The sequence below is a fragment of the Manacus candei genome, unplaced genomic scaffold (assembly GCF_025592945.1).
Source record: "Manacus candei isolate 608988 ecotype Guabito, Panama unplaced genomic scaffold, ASM2559294v1 h1tg000063l, whole genome shotgun sequence".
NCBI lineage: Eukaryota > Metazoa > Chordata > Aves > Passeriformes > Pipridae > Manacus > Manacus candei.
The window spans coordinates 6,603,026-6,620,691 of NW_026138111.1; the positions used below are offsets into that span (position 1 = coordinate 6,603,026).

A 17,666-nucleotide genomic window follows, 5' to 3' on the forward strand; every position below is an offset into this window, starting at 1 on the left:
GGATTCAGTTGGTGTGAGGGCACAGTGGCAAATCTATCATCTGTCCACCAGCATCGGAAAGACACAGGAGACTGGACTGACTTCAAAGAGTGCCTGTACTAGTAGACAGTTTGAAAAGGGATAGCTGAACTGAAAATTGCTATTCTATCTTCATTTTATTCCTCACCCCTTCATATCCACCCTCTATTCCCAAATCCATATTCTTCTTTCTTTCTCCTTACTTTTCCACCTCTCACTTTTAGATACTAACTTATGATGCTTCAGGGTAAGAAATGCACAATTACTGCTCAATAAGTTACATAACTATCTGCTGGGATTATTTTGTTTCCAAATGGCTGATGATAATTTTAACAATATCTTCCTTTCCTGAAAAGTCAAGGACAGTCCAACACTAATGTACTGGGGATTATACTGTTAATCCATAGAGAAAGAGAGAAATAACCCAAAGAATAGTCATCATAAGCTGATGAGGACATATGTATAAGAAAAATTCTGAAGATACTTTTGATATTTCTTAGGTGTCATTCTTTTTTTTTTCTTCATATGAATAAATAGAAAAAAGGTCAGTTTTCTTGCCTTATCTTAACTTTCATGCAGATAGCAATGTGCATATGCACATACATTTAGAGGAACTGTTATCACTGCATACTTCATTATTTGTGTTTATCACTCATGATATGCCTTCCTTAAACCTTTCTTAGAAATTTCATTATGACATTTCAGTCAAAAAGTTATGATATCATTGGAATAATTAAACATAGTGGGACAACTAACATGACTGCAGGATTGCAATAAATGGCTATAGACTGTCATGAAGACAGACAGGAAAGACAGGGAGAAGGACTTCTGTTCTATGTTAAGGAGTACCATGGATGAACAGAAGTCAACTACATGGATTATGGAAGATCTATCCAATGTCTCTGGGTCAAGATCAGAGGGCTTTTCTCCAAAGAGGATTTTACAGTAGGCATCTGCTACTGACCTCCAAACCAAGATGATACGGCCAAAAAAGTAATATTTGGGTCACCTAAACAAGCTTCAGGTCAATGAAATCTGGTTCTTATGGATGACTTCAACTAACTAGACATTTGTTGGAAGAACAGCACAGCAAGTCAAATGTCATACAGGAAGTTCCTGGAATGCATAGAGAACTGCTTCCTCATACAAATATTAAATGTATCGACGAGAAATTGACACAATTAAAATGGACCAGAGATCTCCAAAACCACAAGAAATTGTTCTTCAGAAATGTACAGAACAAGCTGAAACAAAAGGAAAATATTGGCCCAGTGTTCAACAGAAGAGTGAATTAGTCATCAACAACACTGAAAAGGCATGCATTCTCAACACTTTCTTTACCTCTATCTTCACCAGCACAATTGGTCCCTGGTCTTGGGAAAAATATCCAGGTTGATGCAAACACAGACCCACCATCATTGAAGGAAGGGTTGGTATGTGAACTACTATGGGTGCTTGACCCCTATAGATCAATGCATCCTGAAAATATCCACCTGAGTGTGTTCAGAGAGATGGCTGACATAATCGTGAGGTCACTCACCATAATCTTGGAGAAGTCATGGAGATCTGGAGATACTCCAGAGGACTGGAAGAAAGCTAATGTCACTTCCACCTACAAGAAAGACTTAAAGAAGGAAATTATAAGCCTATCAGTCTTACTTCAGTCTCTAAGAAGGTTATGGAATGAATCCTCCTGGGACATATCACAAGTCAGATGAAGTATGTGATTGGGAAAAGCCAACACAGATTCACCAAGTGTAAATGGTGCTGGACAAACCCAATCACCATCTACAAAAAAGTAACCTGCTTGGTTGATGTGGGGTAAGTGATGGGCGTTGGTGGGGGACTGGCCGACAGGCTACATCAAGGGTAGTTGCAAACTGGTAACCTGTCACAAGGTGGGTCCCCCAGGGATCAATTTTGTTTTCAACACTATCTGATATCTTCATAAGTGATCTGGATGACAGGATCAGATGAACTTTGCAGAAAATACCAAAGTGAGTGGGGAAGTGGGCATTTCAGGAGACAATACCATCCTGAAGGAAGATAGGCTGAGGAGCAGACTAACAAGAATCTTAGGAAGTTTAACGAGGGCAAGTGTAAAGTCTTGCATCTAGGAAAACATAATGCAGGTGGATACACCCAACTGGGAAGCAACTCTGTGGAAAGGGACCTGGGGGTCCTCGTGGACAATAAGTTTCATATGAGTGATCAGCATGCTGTTGTGGCAAAAAAAACCAACAGGGTGCTGGGCTACATCAACAAGGGCATCATGAGCACAGATAAAGTATTGCACTCTACTCAGCACTTGTCAGGTCCCACATGGAATATTGTGTACAATTTTGGTCCCTGCTATACAAAGCATATATGGACAGGCTGCAAAGGGTCCAGAGAAGATCTACAAACTATTGGGAAGCCTGTCATATGAGAATTGGGTGAGAGAACTGGGAAGGTTGCCTTATCACAGTGTTGCAGTATTTTCAACGGATGGCTACAAAGAAGATAGGGACTCCCTTTTTAAAAGTAATCACATGTCAAAGACCAAGGATAATAGGTATAAGTCAATCCTGGGAAGATTCCAACTGGACACAAGAGGAAAATTTTTTGCAACGAGAACAGTCATTGAATCAATGTCCCCAAAGAAATGTTGAATTCCCCAACTATGGACACTTTTAATATTCAGCTGAATAGGGTGATGAACTATCTTGCCTAGACTGGGTTTTTGCCAAGAAAGGTTGGACCAGATGATCATTGAAGTCCCCTTCCAACCTGGTATTCTGTGATTCTATGAAATTCTAGCTTCTTACGTGATTGTCATGAGCTGTTGACCTGTCCCATGTTAATGAATTCTCAGTGAGCATCACTGACACGCTGTCTCTGAATAACTTACTGTGTCCCTATTGCAAGGACTGTTTCATGGGTAGTACTAAAAACTTTGTGATTCTCTGGGGGACTCCTAAGTCTTTTTCACAATCCATTTCTGTTATTAAATAACACACAATCTGCCTCTTTTCCTTCAAAGTGGATCTCTGATGCTTTTCTGGATAGTTAAAAAGAGGGGAAATCTATCTCCATGGTGCATATTTTGCTGTATATCTACCTTAAAATTTTTATTTGATATGCTCTTGGACATATACCTGACTGGTTGGCAACCCACAAAGCTTATATTCTAATTTTTTTTTAGAAAAAGGTACAGTGGAGACTTCTACAAGCTTTGCTGCCTAAACAAATTAGTAAAATGCTTTGTTAAAAACCACCAAAGAGACTTTGGAGAATGAACTTCTGTAGGTTTGAAAGCCCTAGCTAATAAAATATAAACCACCAAGTAACTCCATTGAAATTACATGAGTAACTGCTTTTTGGATTATACTTTAATCTAGAAATAATGGTTGTATGGTCAGAGGAAAGTTCTGCTTATTACTGCATAAAGAGAACATTTTGGCAATGTGACCAGTGACCCACTAGAGTTAAAAAAAAAAATAAAAAAAATTCTTGCTGTAGGTTTCACATCATTTAACCACCATCTAACAATTTTTTGATAACTGTACATTTTTTCTACAGCAATGAAAAAAGGAAGATGTATATTCAGAATTGATTTGAAAATTTTCTTTCTTAAAGAAAATAAAATTTTATGTTCCTTAAAACATCACATAGATTTTGTCATACATAGTTCTTCACCAGATGTGTGCTGCAAGGCCTGCAGGTGTCTCAGGTGATATGCTTTATCATTAACATTTACTACTCAGTTACAGGAATTGTCTTTATTTATGTTACCAGCCATCTATTAGCATGACAGGAATGGTGGACTGCAAGTTAAACAGATCTTATAATCAACATCTACAAGTATAACTCATTTATCATGCCCATGTCAAATTTGTCAGAAAGCCAACCTTTTTGGAAGCAAGAAGGAAACACAAGAAAGGTTAACAGATTTAGAATGCTGCTGAAATTTTAACAAGTAAGCATATGCAACAAATAACTTGTTTAATATTTGCCATACTTTGCTGTCTCTGCTGGTACAGAGTAATTGAATAATCTATTTGCTATTTACTATAACTGCATGACATCCTATGGTGCAACCATTTTCCGTATGAATAAATGTTCTCAATAAATGTTGAATGGAAAAATGCACTGGTGTGGAACCAATGAATTGAAAACCTCGTTTAGGACCCGATCCTGTGAAAAATGGAATGAGTCCTGTAAGTGGCTATCCTCTGTTTGTAATTCTCTGACAGTTAAAAGGCTTTGTTTATCACCAAATATACTCAGCATCTTGCAGGGTCAGATATTAATGAACAATGATTGTGGGAAATAAGAATGTCTGATATTAAAATGTCATTAAAACTAGCTTTCTTCATGCTTCCTAAACTGTTTTTCTGTGAAATGCAGTCTGAAAACATGAGAAAAATAACTTAGGGTCTTCTGAAGTTAACTCTTATCTGTCAAAACTCCACTATTCATTTTCAGTGTCACTATAGATAAACATTCAAGATGTTACTATGATTTGTTGCTTCTTCACTGACTGGTTTATTGTCTATATTTTAATTATTGATGGGAATGAAAAGTAACTATAACAGCACAATACAAAGACAGACTATTAGATGCATCAATCATGCATATTTTGTTTCATTAGTATAACCAATTTTCTAATTTGCAAATTTAGATTTGCATACAGAGGATCATATTGAAGAAGAATTGTGAAAGGAAACTTCATTTTGAAAGCTCATCTCATCAATAAATGAAGACCAGGAATCAGATGCCCAGCATTCTTGATTATGGTATTATTGAAAACAACAAACATGGAAAAATATTTGTCATACACAGTTTGTCATACATATTTGTCATACATAGTTTTATAAGATCTGTGAGATTGCATGTATGGTACTATCGATTTAATTAGTACACCCTTATAGAAAAAGAAACATGATAATTAATGGAACATTGCATTTACCAAGACCTCTTTGAAATGCATTTTTATAGTTTCTACTAAATTTTATGTTATTCAGGTTTTAGTCAATAGATGATTCATTAGATGGATACATGTAAGAAGAATGCCTGCATTTTATGGAAAGTGGAATACCAAATAAATAAGTGAATGTTCATGTAACTGTTCCATTTTGGTTATAAATTAAATAAATAATCTAGAATCCACTTTTAATAATATTCTCAGTCAAGTGTTAACTAAGTTAACTGTGCCTGCATAGTAGCTAAAAAATGCCTAAAGAGAGACAAAACAAGGGGGGGACATAGTAATTACAGCTGAATATTTAGTATAGTGAAAGTAAATTAGATTTTATCATGATCTTGGATACACATGGCAGATTCACAGGTAAAAACAGTTTGTTGAAAATTTGGTATATCAAATTGAAATTATTTTTGATTTATCATTTAATGTTAAAAAATATTCTAAATATATGTATCTCGAGTTTCTTTTCTCATCTTGACTTCAAAAATTTCTGTAGATTCTTCTTTTGTTAACTAGATCATATTTCCATTGAAGTTAGGTTTTCCTTCTCTGCTTCTGTGTTGTCATTTAATCTCAGCCAGGTGCTAAGCCTAGGGATGGGGAGAGAACCAGAAGAGTAAAAGTGAGAAAACTTACGAGTTCAGATAAAGAGAGTTTAACAGGTAAAACAAAAGCCATGCAAAACAGCAAAGCAAGACAAGGAATTAATTCACCGCCTCCCGTGGGCAGAAATGTGTTGAGCCATCCCCAAGAAAGCAGGGCTCTATCATGTGTGATAGAGACTTCAGAAAACAAAAGGCCATAACTCCAAATATCCTCATCCCACCCCTTTTCAGCTTTTTCCCTGCAACTTTTATTGCTGATCACATCATATGGTATGAGATACCCCTCCAGTCAGTTGGGGTCAGCCGCCCTGGCTGTGTCCCCTCCCAATGGCTCGTGCACCCCCAGCCTCCTTGCTGGTGGCGTGGGGTGAAGGGCAGAAAAATCATTGACCCTGTGAAAGCACTGCTCAGCAATAGCGAAAACATCCCTGTGGCATCAACACCATTCCCAGCTCAGATCCAAAACAGCCCCATACTAACAACTATTAAGAAAATTATCTCTATCCCAGCCTAATCCAGCACATTCTGCATTGTTTATTTCTGACAAAATATTTTTATTTTTAATTTCTTTTTCATTTGTTATCTATGTATTCTTAGAGTGTGCTGCCTCATATATTCTTTCATTGGAGAAGTATGAACTGTTTCTGATTGGTTCTGTGAAGTCACTTGAAGTCTGTTTTTACTTATGAATCAGTGCTTGTTTGGCTGTTTGTTGCTTATTCATTTGAAGCTGCTTTTGTGGGAGCATTCCACAGACTGTGTCTCTGTTGAAAGACAATCAAGGACCAGCACCCTTTGAAGAGGAGCCTTCCAGTCCAACAACAAATTGGGTGCACTTTTTCGCTGATGAGTTCCCTCTGATGGTTTTTTAGTTCACAGCTTTACTCTTGTTTGAGGCAGTAGTTATTCACTAATTTAATGTCAGAAATCTTGCCAGCATCCTTTCCTATTCTGCTTCAGGAAGGATCAGTGTTCTGAAATATAAACAAAAAAGTGTTCCACTTTATCCTTATCTTCCCAGGGCCCCAAGGAGAGAGCTGTCAGTGGGTCTGGGTAAGCTGCCTCAGAGTTACATCCTTCTTTGGAGGTCTGTAGAGCCAGAAAAATTGAGGAAAAATGGTTCCTCTGGAAATCCTGCTCCACAAATCCCTCTGAATGAAGGCAGGGTAAGCAACAGACTTTGCATAAGGCTATTACAGATCCCTGAAAAGTGTTTGTGGCAAAAAGCATAAGGCAAGATGCAGAAATGGGGAGATGGTGCTGTTCAGGAAAGCTGATTGTATCTGTTCAGACAAGCATGGTAGAGATCATTTCTCATAAGTCACCACAGTGATTATTGTTGAAAAGAGCCAATCACAGCATTTTGTTCAAAATTTTTAGAGTGATAACAGCCCCCCCACTCTCGAGCTTTATCTCCACATCAAGATAGTAAGCTAATGATTCAAAACTCTTTTGCTTATTCATTTTTATTCATACAATTTACATAACACTTTCTGTCACCTCCTGGGAACACACAAAATACCCCTTTCCCTCATCATAGCTCTTGGTCTTACACAGGATTTAGTACTGTACATTAATAGGGAACTTTTTAATTTTCTTATTCTTTACAAGGAAGTATCATGCTTTTATCTTCCTCAGTATCTCACTTTTCTGGAAAAAAACATTGAAGTTTTTGGCTGTTTATCAGTTTTCCAGGTCAAAAAGGCTAAAACATTTACTCTAAGTAGTTTATTTTAAAAAATTTTTAGTATTTTAAATCTGTTTCATATGACAGTTTGTGTTTAAATTTAAATTATGATTAAATACTTTGAAACTATTAGACATTTCCAATTTGCTAGCTATATTCTTTTACACTGAGAATAGACTAGTCTCAAATTTGATCTCAGTAAAAATGTTTTTTTTTTCCTACCTATAGCTAATTTAATGTGTTTTCAAACTCTAGATTCAGAATGAATTCAAGTATTCTTCAAGAATTCTTAGAAAAATAGAAATGGGGAAAATGCTTCACAGACTCTGCAAAGTACTGAAAAATGGAATAAGATTTTAAAAATATTTTCCTCAGCTGAGGGAAAGCCAAGGTAATCCTGATAGCTTCCATTAGCTGTCTTTTACATTATTTTTCTTTTTGATGATTTTGTCTTCACTGTTAACTTCTGTATAAAGGAGTATTTAGAAAAGAAAGGAAAAGCATAAAAAAGTATGTAAAATTTTGGCTGGTCAGTGAGACACATCAGTCTCAGGATGATGCTCTGAAATTCACTTCACTGTTGTGCACAGAGATGTCTGAGCTGAGAAAACACCAAGAAGAAATAAATGAGAAAGGTTGCAACAATCATGAGAAACTGATAGACAATAATAACGAAACATCTCTATGTTTCCTTTCAGATACATTTCCCAGTGATTGTAAATCTGACTTAGCTAACAAATCTTCATTGAAAAGAAAGACAAAGCAAAACAAGAAGCAAAAAGAATATCACTGCAGGCAACAAATTAAGTTTCCTAATTTGTGGGCACAAAAGTGACCTTGTAATAAAAACAAATGTACTAATACGAGTTTCCTGGGCAGTTTCATCTATATTTGTAAGGGAAATTTCTGTGTGTGTTTGTGTGTGTGTTACTAAACAGCATATTTTACATAAAGAAACAACGGAATTTAACAAAAGCTTTATATTTGCTGACATTAATTACTACTAACCAGAAGTATATTAAAGAAAAAAGATTAAACAAAATAGATGGGACTATTAGCATTTTCTACTTTTTTAAACTAGGTGAGCAGAAATGTGTGATTCTTTACCTGGGCAAAAACTCACATCTGGTTAGAACATGATGTTGCCACATAAAAGCAGACTACTCCAAACTCCAATTCATTTCCACCATAACAGATAATAAATTATTGGTAGTAGTAATAATTACAGTAATAAGTATGGGTGTCTCAGTCTGAGGAGACTGGAATGTTTGCTAAAGAGGATGAGTTATGAAATAGACCAAACTCCTCTCTCTCAGCAATTGTAAATTCAAAATTAAGGGGTTTTAATTGAGGGAGTGTGGAAAAAAACAGAAGAAACAACAACCCTTTATTAAAAGATATATGTATGTTGGCAAAAACAGTAACAGAACACAAAAAAACTAGACAGTAGTCCTAGAAAAAATAGGTCTGACTGAACACTTCTCTGTCCTTTAGCGCAGTTCTAACCGTGGCCTGCAGGGGGCGCTGTTGGATCACTGAAGGTCCCCACATGGGGAGAGGGGTCGGGGGGGTGGTCTTGGGTCACGGGAGGAGCCGAAAAGAAGATGGGGGACCCTTCCCTTAGTGGAAGGAAGGGGTAAGGAAAAGCAGTTCACCCCCTAACAGGACTCACTGTTCCCAGATGACGGTGTTCCAAGGTTCTCCCCTCTTCTCCCAGTAAGCACAGACCTCTCCGATGAAAAGAAATAAAAAACAACCAGTAGGTCCCGGTGGGAGTCACGAGGCAGTGGTGGTGCAGGGCCAGTGGTCAGGCCTCACCAGGACGAAAGAACCAGAAAAAAAAAACCTGGCTCCCAGGCTTTTCCTCCAGAAATGCCTGGATACAGTCCCTGTCTCCGTCCCAGCGAGAGCAAGCTCCGCCGTCTGCCCCTCTCCCCTCAGAACAGAACCAGCCCCTCCTCTCTCCCCAGCATCTCTGATGGTCCATCAGCAAGGAATGCAGTCTGGCAAGCTAATTCCTTTGTAAGGCTAATTACCTCCCTTCCCTATTCGAAACTCTATTTCTTTTACAGGGAAGCAGGGAAAGGAAAAATTCCTCTCTCAGATTTATAACCTATAACAATGGGTGATATGACATTTTAGATAGATTTTGGATTACTGTAATATTTTAAAAGACTGAGAGATGGAATGTCATTAAACACAGGAACTATCTGCAATAGTTTAAATATTTTAAAAAGGAACTGCAATGTTCATGGTCGTTTAAATAAACATGGTAAGCTCATGTTTATTTAACATGAGGCTATTGCCTGGTTGGTCCATTTTGCAATCACCTTGTGTGCCACCACAGTCATTTGTCTAACCAAACCACCTAACCTGTCTAGTTGCCATGAGCTCTTTAGAGCAGGGGCTACCATTTACAGTTACTATTTTTTTTTACAGTGAAGATAAACCTAAATCATTGATTACTAAACTTGTCAATAGGATGAAACACATTGAAAATCCAACAGAGAATTCAAGTATTGTCTCTATTTCAAATTAATAAAAATATTTAATTTAATAAGGTCTATAAATCAACAATAATAAAGAGTTCTAAATATTGTGCTTTTTAAACCCATAAATGTTGTTATAGTAATTGAAGGTGGATATTCTAAACTTTATAAGAAAAAGGACCGTCTTAGTAGCAGTAGACAATACTGCTAGTAGACAATAGACAATTCTCAGGTATTTGTAACATAGCTAGGCTAAGGGAGAATTCTAATATTATCAGTTTTTACTTTTTAAGTCTATTGTTTTTGCCATCTTTCTTGACATCACTATGTCATCTGCAGCTGTGCCGATGCTGGTGTGACAATTCCAAATAAATGTACTGTAAACAAAAGAAAGTGGTTTCCTAACAACAGGATCCATGTGAATTCTTTCTGAAGATCTTCATCCCCCAGTCAAGCTTCCTTCAACATGGCAAGCTGACTGTGAGAGGGAAATCAAAATTAAAGAGATTGAAACAACATTGAAAAAGGAAGATTGAACAGATTAGATGGAATGCAGTAGGGAGGTCAAGCGTTTATATTCACATCACTTCAAGGTACCTAATTCTGAACTCCCAAATAGTAAATTTACAAGACTGCAAGTGAATACCAGACATATTAATATTATCATGAAGTATAACAGAAATGGTTAATTGTAAAACAAAAGAGAAGACAAAGATGAGAGAACAAATATTTAGCTTTCTGATTTAACCTACCGTTTCAAATTTCCTTCTCCTTTACCTGACCCCATTAACTAATAGTTAGACTTATTCAAATCAATCCTTTCATGAGTGTACCCATGCACATACTTATAAAGGTGTGATATATGCCTTTTTTACTAATTCATTATTTATTTCAGGTAAGATATTATTATTATTATTATTATTATTATTATTATTATTATTAAGATTATTATTTTTATTATGTTATTTACTGAGCATTTTTAATATTTTCCCATCTCTTAAATGAAAAACGTGTTAGAGATTATTTTTTATTTTCTGGATTTTGGTCAAGAAGAAATAGATTGAAATAAGTTCTCTGAATATCCATTAATAATAAATTAAAAGCTGTGATTTTAAAATAAGATTGTTTGGGAAAAAAAGGATCAAGGAATGCAAAGATTTCCACTTTTCCTATTTTGTCTATTTAAAAAAATGTATTAATTTTCCTCATGCAAATTATAGTCACTAAATGTAAGTTCAAAGTAGTAGTTTCACATTTTTAAAAATGGAATATGAACGTTAGGTTTCAAGTGAATTTACATGAGTATTTGTTATCATTAAGCATCTGCCCAATGATAAGATTATACATGGTTATTTCACTCTCAAGCCCAATTTGACTGCAGAATCGAGTGTTTAAAATACCAAAATAAAGTCAAAGAGTTTCTACTGTAGTTTAGGTTACATTTACAGGAGATATCCCATCCTAAAACTTGACAGTGTAGAACCCCACATGTGGTTCAGGTAGGGTTGATCAGCTTCTCCAGACCTGAGAGAATTACCTGATCCAGAAGTCACAACATCTACCTCAATGCGTGACCACACAGACACTCACAAATGCCAGGCTATGCATAGGTAGTGAAAAAAGCTGGAAAATTCATTTGAGGGCTGACAGACAACATGCCCTAGAACTCAGATATCTTTTGCTTAAGTTGCTGTGGAGGAATAACCACAGGCTGCTGTTAGACATAATCTTAATAAATGAAATATATTTTAGAGGATTTTTTATTAAAAAGAATATTATTTTATTCTGTCTTATTCTTACTAACTGGATTCAGCTACTGGTACAGATGCACTTTTGAGAACTAGGTATTGTCTGGATTTAGGAAAGAGAAGTTTTTCATTATACTTCTTTTCACCACCTCTGTTAATGAAATAGAAGCACAGAGTAAAAGTAAAACTTAATTAACTGTTAAAATACACCACATCCGTGAAATTTATTTCCCTGACAATGGGAAACAGTTCTGCAAGGCTTTGAAACATCTTTGGCAAGTTTGACAAGGCACTGTGCATAATGAACCTGTAATAATGATTATTCTTCATGATTTCCAGTGTTGCAATGTAAGAGACAGCAATGAGAAACATTTGGGAAAAATAAAAAAGGAATCTCACCCAGGTAAGGACTAAGGGTACCTTGAGCAATACAATCCTGTTAGGACAAGTGAGAAACATCCATCTGCCCTTTTAACCCTTTCCTGTGAAATTTCTTTCACAGAGAGATATATATGACTATGTGGACATTCTCTCTGGGCGATATCTCATTACCATTAGAGAAAGAACTCCAAATCTCCCCTAGATCGGGTCCCCATATGGTGAGAGCGGCACGTTTGTTCTTCTGCAGTGATCAGGCACAGGGATGCTCAGCAAGAATCTGCACAACACCGATTACAGTTTTCTTCCACCTGTGTTGCCTCTTACATATTTTTCCTTATCCCAGGTCCTTTTCCTTTGCCATTTTCATCCCCTCCAAAAAAAGAAAAACCCTCCTGTATTTATTCTTTCTCCATCAAATCTTTTTTTTTTCTGACTTTGTAAACTTCTTTGTCATTTATAATATGATAATATGGTAATTTCTTAGTCAGCAAATCTGCTGACTGCTCTTTCTATTATCTTCTCTTACTACTACTTTTAACATCTTTTAACAATATTCATTTGCTACTACTTTTAATATCTTTTAAAAATTTGTCACCTTATCTTGTTAGCATAGCTACAAGTCAGCATTGACTATCTGAACACACACCGTAAAGAGCAATCTATTTGCTCGTCTTCTTGCAAGCAAGCACCACAGCACCTTTTGTACCACACTTGTCAAAGAGTGGACTGCAGTTCACTTGGATAGATAGAAGATAAAAATGGTTAGAGGCAGGATTTAGCAGTTTATTTGAGTTGACAGCAGTGCAGAACCTTCAATACAGTGAAAGAAGGCTGTAATTTCTGGTTGTGTGTATTTATGCTAATCAGGGGATTACTAACTACATTTAACTGATATAAACAACTCCACTCCTTCACTGTAGGGAGTGATAGAAACACTGCCATTCAGGAATTACAGGTAGTAACTTCTTACCACAATGGAAATGAAACTGTTGCTAATTTAGGAAATCATATGAAGAAAAGCAAAATTAGGGTGAAGAAAAAAACAACAAAGAAAGCGAAGCAAAGCAAACCAAACCAAAAAAAACTACAGCCCCCCCCCCAAAAAAAAACCAACAACCAAATAAACCAGAAAGGGTTACTTTATGTGTCCTAAAGTAGATAGTCTTTCTTGTAATCACTTGCTTTTATTTTTCTCATTATGACCAAAGATGAAAAAAGCAATTCAGCCTTTCTATGATTATATGATCCTCTATTTTTTTTTTTACAATTCACTTACAAGTTCTTATATATTTTACTAAATATTTTTTAAACTTTTATGCTTATATTTGGAGTTCATAGTGGTGACTGAATTAAGAAGTGTCTCTGAATAAAGACAAACATTTTTAGAAGTTCTGTTAGTTCTAGCATCTTGTCAAAATTCAAATCCTTTCTCCTTTAGAGAAGAGTTGATTTTATCACATCTGATTCAGCCTTTTCATCGGGAAGGAGACTTAGTGAGTGACTGTGTGGTGCTTAACTGCCCACCAGGATTATTCTATTACTGGAGATTTGATTGAATTTCCTGTATTTCTCTTTATGGCTTGGGGTCAAATTTTTAAAAATACAAATTCATTAATTGAGCCCTGGACACTGAAGTCTGGTAAAAGAAATTCCACCTGCTCATAACCTGTAATCCATTATGGCTGATGAAACAGAATATCCAACCGAACAGTTTAATCATGGAATAATACAATATGGATCTAGTTAATTAACACAACAAAGTGATACAGGAGAATGGAAGGCTTAGACAAAGTTTTAAAAAGCAAAGCCTTGCCAGTGAGTCTTGAGGTGCAGGAAGGACTTCCTTGTTTTCTAAACTCCTTCTCAGGGAAGGGTTTAGGTGCAGCTGAATCCTATTTTAGCCTCAGACTGTGTTAAAAGTTTAAATTTACAGGAATTATAGAGGTATTAAACACTCTGATGGTAAAATGAGAATATTTATATAAAATGGATATTTATTTTATACAAATGATCAGACAAAAACCTTAATCAAACTATTTACTACACAACATAAACATTAAAACAATATAAACACTGCAAATCTACTAGTAGAGTATAATATAGCATAAAGTAGTATAGTGCACTGTAACAAAGCAATTATTGAAGCAATTTTATTAAAGTGAGCAAAAAGAAATAATTATTAAATAGAGATATGATGTAACTCACCCATACCAATGCTCATGGGGAGATCCCTTTCTCTCAAACTCAAGAAGTAACCTTGGGGGCATCCCCAGCCAAGGGAGGAATCTCCACACAGACACTCCAAGAAGGGTTATGTCGAAGAACCTGACTGCATGAGGGGGGACTGGACTTTTTATAGTATAAAGTGATTGACTGCTAGTCACACCTTTACAGGCCAGCTATCAGCTTATATGTCAAATCAGACTTCAAAAAGCAGGGTGCATATTCAAAGTTTGATGAACCGGGACGTTTTTAGCATAGTTAACACCAGGACAACACCCTGGCTCCAGCAGTTGATCTTGCATGCTAGCTTGATTAATAGCTTGATTGGATCTTGGGTCTGGTCAGGGTGGGACTATCCCACCACGCAGGGACTTGAGCTAGTCCTAGACAAGATAGATTGGTACCAGTAACACTCTTGGTCTTTTAGGATGGCTAACTAGGAAACCATTAATTAGTCTTCCTGTAAACAGGAACATTGTCACATCTTCATGTAATAGATTTTCTATTATTGCATAAGTAACGTCAAGTGTTAGAAGATCAGTTCTGCAAATCACTGTTTTCTACAATTAAGCTAAAACACGTTATAGTAGACAAGACACTCAGTTTTGGTTTTGATTTATATTTAAACACCAGAGGGTACAAGAAGAGAAGAAAAATCTTACTAAATTACTTGAAGTGTAGTACAATCCTGTGTAATAACCCCATTGATGCTGTAAAGTACTACTGTGTATGAATACATAACTAGACCTGTAGTGAGGCTTTTTTACCAATTTTCTGACAGAAACCCTTCAGGTCATTTTGAGGACCATGAAAATACATTTCTCATATGAATAAACTTTTGAATTCATATTCCTACTAATAATTATATTAAAATTGCAAGCATAAAGACGATAGAAACATATTCAGAATAATGTGGGGGGGGTTATTGTTTGGGGAGGGTGGTCATAATTAGGGCTGGGAAAAGAATTAATTTTCTGTTTTGAACTTGGAACTTTAAAAGTTACATAAGGGTTGCTGCAATCGAAAAAAAAAAATAACTGTTTCCATCTATTTTGTTTTGGTGAGGAAAGCTTTTCTCTACATACAGAGAAGTGGTTTGTTTATGCATAGATGTATTTGTAACAAAAGATTAAGGTGTATTTTTTGACTCAAAATAAAGTGTTCAGCATTTTTATAAAGAAAATATAGTGGTAGAAATGAAAATGCAAGAATTAACTCTAAGAACAAGAGTCAGAATATAATTTTTTTTACCAGTTTACTAATTTACAGTCTTTTATTTCCACCAATGAAAAAAAGAGAAAAATTAATTAAATGAGTTCATGTGAAGCAGATGCTTTAACCTTAGAATAGCAAGATAATTTTCTCTAGAATGTCTCCTATTTTTACTCTTTCTGGTTTTCTACTTTTAATTTTGATGTTTGATCATTGATTAAAGACCAGAGTCCATATCTACTAATTCCTGTGTGAATTTTCTAACCAGAAGGTAAAAATCAATATTTTTACAAGGCCTCTAAAACTGCAGTTCCATGAACAGTATTGTTGCCCTACCACTGGAGGAATTTCAGCTTTCCTATCTGTGGTCACTTTGATGTCTGAGAGCTCAGTAGTGGAGACCACAGGCTTAGGTACAGAGTTTCTCTGTTAATAAGAATTTTGAAGATGGGCCTATGATATCCTCAGCATGTATACTGATCAATGAGTTGGTGAAAAAATGTATAACGAAGTTATAAATTCATTTTTTTCAAAGCCAGAATTATTCAGATAACAGCCTAAATCCAGAAGCAGAGTGGCTAATACTTGCATGAAGCACTTAGGGAAATCTAACTTTCTTAAAGAGTTAAAAAAAGTTCTCAAACACTAAACTGATCAGACAAATGAATAAAATTATAGCAGAGAATTAAATCTTTTATTTTTGTTAATAGGGAAATCCTTACAGTTCTACCCAACTAATTGCCCTTCCCTAGAGTTTAGTACCTGTGCTGTAGCTGTTCAAGAGGTCTATTTTGAAGGTAGGATGGCTACACAGTTTGCAGTTCTAAACTTCACACCAGCTCAGGGGTGCATTTGCTGCAGTGAATAGCTTTAATGGGGGAGGAAGGCAATGGGAGTATCACAGGTCACTCATCTCTCCCCAAAACTGCCACAGACCTCTAAATCTCAAACCGTTTACAGGGTATTGACACAAAATTTATTTTTTTAACAATAAAACTTTCCCTAATAATTTCTTTGTTTTTGAAAAATGGCGATGCACAGGAGAACTGAAGTCTAAAATTATTGATTACTTATTCTATGGACGTGGCAAGATATTGTGACAATGGTAAACAGGCTTCCCTTTCTAATACAAAACCTATTTAATTTTTTTACTCTCTTTTATATATTGGTATAAAATCACTTGCATTCCTAAATGGCTGTTTGAAAATAGTCTTTGGCATAGGGCACTGGTTCACCCTGTAGCCAATAAATAGATTTCCCCTATTTTCCTTACATGTATATATGTAGTTGTATATATACACATATTTATACTTATACTAAGAATATTACTCTCACATTGTCATCCTAATCTTGTAAGTGCATTCTTTCAAGACAGTCCATCTGTTTGCACCTTCTATGAGGCCTACTTTAATTAACTATTTACTAAAGTCTTTATATCATTATATTTACTAATCAGCTGTCCAATAAAATCAAGAATCCCTATACATTGATATAATTTTAAACAAAATAGTATTGGTATTTGTGAAAGTCCTCTGAGGAAGAGTTACATCTGTATGCAGCAACAGCACCAAAAAAATAAGACTGGCACAAACTCTAATGTTTCTGCCTGGAAGCATTATTGAGGGCCACAGCAGATTCCTTTTTCTAAATACCTAGTGCTCATTATCTTTCCATTGAGGGTTGCCAGTGAAGTTTTAGTACCTTTTTCTGCAACAGGAAATCCTGCCTAGAAGCAACTAAAATAGACCATTTATTCATTTCTCATAGGTCAACAAAAACTCATCAGAGAGTATTGACTGTGAGGCATCACTGAGCTTCGTTAGATTAAGACTGGCAAATTAAAGATGAAAGGCTCTGCACCACAGATGAATTGGGTTTAGTCTTCTTTCATACTGCTTAGTTCAAAAATCATTGAGAGCATTATTTTCTGAATGCACGCTTCTCTCCTGGGCTTAAGACTGAGTGAAGGCAGAGACTGGGACCGATTCTGATTCATAATGTAGATATGCAGAGAAATGGTGGAAAACAAACTCTATAAGAAGAAGCCTGAAAGTTTGCATAAATGTTTCTCAGCACATGGACTTTGTTTCTGACCTTTGCTCCTGAAAATCATTACAGAGATAGAACATGTCCAGAAATTAGGGCAAGATAATGGGGATCATTTGAGGGCGTTATATCATTCAAACAAAATTTGGAATTCAGAAAGAACATTATAAAGCTCAACATATATTTTAGCATATTTAAAAAAACCTTTTTCTGCATGGAATGTAACTAAACCATGTTTAAATTCATGATAAGTATTGTTCTTTAAAAGATAAATGCCATGTAACCGAGTTC

General features: G+C 35.8%; 1 long non-coding RNA gene across 1 annotated transcript in view; it reads right to left on the bottom strand.

Annotated features, from left to right (window-relative positions):
• Window positions 1–4,537: 4,537 nt before the first annotated feature.
• Window positions 4,538–17,666, bottom strand: part of LOC127478907 (uncharacterized) — a 120,177-nt gene continuing 107,048 nt past the window's right edge. Inside the window, exon 3 of the long non-coding RNA XR_007907401.1 lies at window positions 4,538–5,574. This is a non-coding gene — a long non-coding RNA (uncharacterized LOC127478907). The remainder of the gene's footprint in view (window positions 5,575–17,666) is intronic.